Consider the following 6557-nt stretch of genomic DNA (forward strand, 5'->3'; position numbering starts at 1 on the left):
CCCTAACTCCTGACATTCGTGCCTTTACGATCCCTTCTCCCTGAGTGTGGGTATGATCTATGCCTTTCCCCTAATCAAATGAATATGCAAAGGCAATGGGACATATGTGATTATGTTACATAAGATTATAACATCCCTATTACTAGATTTTCTTCCTTACTGGCTTTTTAGGAAGCAGGCCACCATGTTAAGAAGCCCACCTGGCAAGAACCTGAGACAATGGCCTCCAGATGACAGGCAGCAAAAATTGAGAATCTCAGTCCCACCAGGAATTGAATTCTGTCAACAACCATGTGTGCTTAGATATGGATCCTTCTACAGTCAAGTCTCAAATGAGACTGCAGCCTTGGCCGAAACGTTAAAATGTTGTGAGATCCTGAAGTACTAAGGGCCCAACTAAGGCATTCCTACATTCCTTACCCACAGAAATTGAGGTAATAAATGTGTTGGTTTAAGCCTCTAAGGTAATAATGTTGGTGATAATATTGTCACACAGCAATAGAGAACTTTAGATCATTCTTCCTCCTAAAGTGAAGGGTAGACCATTATCATCTAAACACAGGATTAGTCTAGCTCTGCACTGTTGGATGATGTGTTTGGGTTGTGTAGAACTTCCAATGGTAGTCATTCCAACACTAATAAGTGTCAGATTTTCTTATTACTTTCCTGGAAAATTTATTACTTAGGTCATTTGCTGGGATGTCGACTTCTCCACAGAATTCAAGGCTCTGAAAACCATACATTCATGTATTGAAAACAGACAAATATTAGCTGAAGGACAATAATCAAAAGTTGTAGTTCATTCATAATACAAGAGTCAAGATTGCCCCAAAAACCAAGAGAAAGATCCTATCCCCAAACCAAAGAGTCTGCAAAACTAGGTATGGGGGTAAAAGCCAAATTACTGAATTTCATCATTTCCTTGTTTCCTGGATATTTTCAGTAATATAAAAGATCCTGGAGAGGTCTGTAGAGATGTAAGTACAACATTTTTCTCCTAAGACAGCACACATTCTACCTCCAGAGGCCAGTATCCTAAACATTTTGTACCATCACCTGTCTAATTGGACAGGTTCCATAGACTCAGTAACATTGTCTAGGTCTCCTGCTACACTTTGAGCCATTGCATGTAGAATTATGTACATCTTTGGGGGCTTTGGTAAAATATAAATTGAAGAAGCTTGGAGACAGAAGAAAACCGTCCAAAATTCTCTTTCAATGATTAACAGTTTGAATACAAATTAGGATCCTGTTTTTCTTATCCTTAAGTTTAACTATCTAAATAACTCTCATTTTTCTAGGAAGAGAGACTGATGGACCAGAATAATGGATCCTGGGTAATGTCAGGAAATATTCCAAAGGTTGTCATCAAATGCCCAAGATGAGAGATTTGTACAAAATTTGTAGTTATAATCAATAAACTTTTATAATACAAGTCCAATCCCAGTCATTAGGAATCAACCACTAGTCTATTTTTTTGCTACAATGCCTTCTGATGTTGTCATATAGTATGGCAATGTTTTAGTATCATTCACTCATCAAGAATGATCCTGTGCCAGGTGATGAAACCTGTTGTACAGAGATCATCAGGTAACTCTAAAACAAAAAGGCGTAGAGTTGTCCTAAGTGGCACACCTTTCTTATAAAGTCTGAAAAGGTGAAACAGCCTCTGGAATTATATACCATCTGTTCTCTAGCTCTTTCCAAGCTCTAATTCTATGAAAAGTCTACAGCAAAGTCTGGCTTCTATGAAAGGTACCCAAGTGTAGTTTCTCTGGAGAAAGGAACCTGCCTTTTTAGATATAATGGGATGTAGGGTTTTCGATTTCTTGTTGTCTGGATTGTTGTAAATATTTTTGCCAAATAAAAAGTTGCTTAGTGCATTGACTTCCCTTAACTCAGGAAACTAACTGGAACTGCTATCTAAGGAAGATGGGTAGAATGCAAAGGAAAATGAATACAAATAAAGGCTCCGGGGATTATGTACTCTGGGCATCAGTTTCAAAGTCTGGGGTGAAATCTTGGGGTTTCCATGGTTATTTTCTATCACAGGCTTTTTGTAGGCCAAGATCATAGTTTCTTAAGTTATATAAGTCTCCAAAAATCTTAGGCTGATGATCTATTTGTTTCTGATCAATTCCTAGTGCCCATAACCACCCCCAAAGTCATAAATCCAAGCCTCCTATAATTTGTTGCTTCTCAGGGCTATTTCTCTTACTCTAGCAATTTAATGGACTCTACCTTGAGGCCATCTGAAACAATACCTTTAAAGGGAAGGTAATATACTTAATGTGATCTTTGCTGCCGGGATGAATCATTTGTTTAACTGGGAACTCTTAATGGGTTTTTGCCATTCAGAGCCTTTTTGTAGTCTTCATTTCCTAAAGTTTAGTATCTAGAAACAGTTGATTCTTCTGAGAGGCTGCAAGTTTCTGAACCTTGTCCAATGTCTTTAATTCTGCACACAACTCATTTCTTTCTTTCAAATATCTTGCTAAATGCAAGATAACAATCAACAATTAACAATCAACACACACTCTCAGCTCTTCCCAGCTATTTCCACTAGAGTTATGGACTCAGTAGGAACCAGGTCTGTCTGCCTTCCATTTAACCATGAACGAGAGTTTTACAAAATCTATTTCCTTACCATTCACTATCTAACCCCCAATTCAATATTGCTTATTTTAAGCTTTTGATTAGGGATCCCTGGGTGGCGCAGCAGTTTGGCACCTGCCTTTGGCCCAGGGCACGATCCTGCAGACCCGGGATCGAATCCCACATTGGGTTCCCGGTGCATGGAGCCTGATTCTCCCTCTGCCTGTGTCTCTGCCTCTCTCTCTCTCTGTGACTATCATAAATAAATTAAAAATTTTTAAAAAAATTTAAGCTTTTGATTATGGTGTAGCCCCATTTCAATTCTATATTCATTAACATATTGGTAAAAGCTATAGCAAATAATTACCCCAGTTTTGTTACTCGTACATGATAGATATTTGGGGCTTTTTGTTTTTGTGTGTGTGAGGGGGTGGTTTTGGGGGAGGATGTTGGAGTTTTTTTTGTGTTTTTTTGTGGGGTTTTTTTGTACTCATGTAATGGCAGTTGGCGCATAAACAGGTGAAGAGGACATTCCTATACTATGGGAGGCAGAATGATGGCCTCCCAAACATGTCCACATTCTAATCCCCAAAAATCTACGAATATGTTACCCTACATGGCAAAAGAGACTTTGGTAGATAAAGCCAATTTAAAAATCTTGAAATAGAGAGGGTATCCTGGACATCCAGGCAGGCCCAGCATTATCACAAGGATCTTTATAAGAAGGATGCAGGAAGGTCAGATTAAGAAAAAGAGATGTGACAGAGGTCAGAAAGATGCAAGCGAAGGGATCTGAGCCAAGGAATTCAAGTCATCTCTAGAAGCTGAAAAAGCAAAGAAACATTGTCCCCTAGAACCTATTTTAAAAAGATGTATTTATTTTTTTTATTTCAGAGAAAGAAAGAGAGAGTGCATGAGCTCAAGCAGAGGAGGGGTGTTAGGAAGGGGCAGAAGAGAGGGAAAGAGAGAGAACCTCAAGCAGACTCCCCACTGAGTGTGGAGCCTAATGCAGGGGGCTTGATCTCTTGACCCTGAGATCATGACATGAGCCAAATCAAGAGTCAGATGCTCAACCAACTGAGCCACTCAGGTGTCCCTCTCCTAGAGCTTTTAAAAGGAGCTGACCTCTGCTGACTCATTTTAGACTTCAGACCTTTAGAATTATAATAAATCTGTAATGATTGAAGCCACTAAGTTAGAAGTAATTTGTTAAAGCAGCAATGTGAAGCTAATAAATACATCTGCAGAATCAACTAGGCATCCAAATGGAAACACTGCCATCTTCAAAATGTAAATTCGAAAGTTTGCCTGAAGTTTATCTCCATTGTATGCAGCTGAAAAAAAAATGAAGTAAAAAGCATCTCCCATGCAGAGATGTATGGACTGGGTCCCTAGATATACCTAGATATAACAGGTGCTAGAAAACATAGGTCTGACTGGAAGCTGCTTCCAATAATAACTTCACATACCATGAATGCAAAAGCATGAATGTTGGTGGCAAGAAAGTCATTCTGCCATAAACAAAACAGGGCATAAACCATAAAACAGAAACATAAACATAAACCAAAAACAGGGCAGTCAAGTGAAACTGTTTGTACTAGTTGGTGAGTTTGCTACTCTTTTCTCAATTAACTACCAGAACACTGGCAGCAGGCTTATTCATCTCAAATATTCAGGGATTAGAAGAGACTCTAGTAGTATTGTAAATAAAAAAAGAGAGTCAAAGGTGGGCAGGGCTGGGGGTAACTGGGTGATGGGCACTGAGGGGGGCACTTGATGGGATGAGCACTGGGAGTTATTCTATAAGTTGGCAAATTGAATACCAATAAAAAATAAATTTTTAAAAAAAGAGAGAGAGAGTCAAAAATTACCAGATAGTTTAGGAAAGCATCCAATAGGAAAGAAAAGGAAAAAAAAAAAAAAACACCACTTCCCCCTGGAAAAAAAAAAAAAAAAGAAAGGGGGAATTTAAAGAAACAATGGCAATGCTTTAAAAAAAATGGGAATGCTTTAGTAGGTGGCAAAAAGAAAAGAAGTTAAAACTAAAATTAGTATCTTCTGAAAAAATAAGAAAATATACTGAATTCACAAGCTCAGAAGGAAAATATGTCTTAAAAAATAAAGACCATGAAAAGAAAGACCTCTTAGGAATTCAAAATGTGACCAAAAATTTTGAAAGAATTAATTTTTAAGACTAAAAGTTTAAATTATGGCTATATCATAAGAAACAAACACCAGAGTGGACATATTAGAGAGAAAAGATGAGAGCCTTATAAGTTTGTGGCAAAGATAGTTACACTCATTAAATATTCCACTACATTTCCCAGAATCCTTGGGACTAGGCAGGGTCTTGCAACTAGTTAAGGTCAATGAAATATGAGCAGAAGTGATTTGTGTTACTTCTAGGCTGAGAGAAAGTTCTCTACCCTCTTTCCTGTCATAATAACCAGCTCTGCAGCAAATGGTGGCACTTCCATCAGCTGAGTACCTATGTGACCATATGGAACAGATGTAATCTCACTCAACTCATTTTGAACATGAATATGAAACAGCAGTTGTTGGGTTAAGCACTGAGACTTCACAACTGAAACTTATCACAGCAAAAATCTGGCCTATACCAAAAAGAGCCAATCTAGGAGATTTAACATTTGACTAAATAGGAATTTCAGAGCAAGAACACACACACACACACACACACACACACACACAAAATGCTGGTTTTTTTTAAATATAAATTTATGGTTCTATTTTACTTGATAAACAATAAACATTCATTAATTTGATTAAAAGATAGAAAATATTTAATAAGATAACTTTAATTTTAGATTGGAAAAGGTTAAGAATTGATATCAAGCAGTATTTGCAAGACAAAAGAAAATGAACATGCTCATCCAAAAAAAAAAAAAAAAGAACATGCTCATGCATTACTGATAGGAACATAAATCAGTAGGACCTTTTAGGAAAGGAATATGGCATTGTCAATTAAATTTTAAATTTATACACTAGTTATTCCAATTCTAAGTGTCTTTGGAAATACACAAATGTATCTATCAGAATATTCTTAGAATATTGCCATAAAATTAGAAATTGCTCAAATGTAAGGAAACAGTTATATAAAGTACATCCATACCTACCAATGCATGGAATACTATGGATTTGTTTTTTAAGAAGTGATTTGTTTTTAAGTAGATGTATGTATATGGATATGAAAAATGTCCATCATAAATTGTTGAGCAGAGACACCTGGTGGCTCAGCAGTTGAGCGTCTGCCTTAGGCTCAGGGCATGATCCCGGGTCCAGGGATCGAGTCCCACATCGGGTTCCTGCAGGGAGCCTGCTACTCCCTCTGCCTATGTCTCTGCCCCTCTCTCTCCCTCTCTTATGAATAAATAAATAAAATAAATAAATTGTTGAGCAGAAAAAGCAAGATATAAAACAACATAAATGGTATGACTTTTCCATTTATGTAACTAAAGAAGAGAAAGCAATCTGGATGTGCGAGTATGCACATGCATAAGCACCTTTGTGTGCATGTTGAGTGGGATAAAAAGAAAAGATGCTATAATGTTAACCATCTTCTATCCTCTCCATCTCCAACACAAGGGAGATGAAGATGACTGACTTGTTTCCTCAGTCAGCTTGACCACTCTAATTTGTTTTGTAAAATCTAGATGTTAAAGAAAGGAAAAAATTGACATAATACAGAACTACACCAGAGAGAGGAGAAAAGACAAGAGGGTTGGTCTGGACTGAACTGGGTGAAAAACTTAGAAAGCTTGGAGTAAGAAAGGAGTGAGACTTAAAGCACTGCTGTGGGTGAGAAAAATATTGACAATGAGGACTTAGAGAAAAAAGTTTTCTTTTTTAAAAATGATTTATTTATTTGTTCATGATAAACACAGAAAGAGAGACAAAGACATAGGCAGAAGGAGAAGCAGGCTGCCTGGAGGGAGCCCAATGTG

This window comes from Canis lupus, chromosome 6 (genome assembly GCF_003254725.2).
Source record: "Canis lupus dingo isolate Sandy chromosome 6, ASM325472v2, whole genome shotgun sequence".
Lineage (NCBI taxonomy): Eukaryota > Metazoa > Chordata > Mammalia > Carnivora > Canidae > Canis > Canis lupus.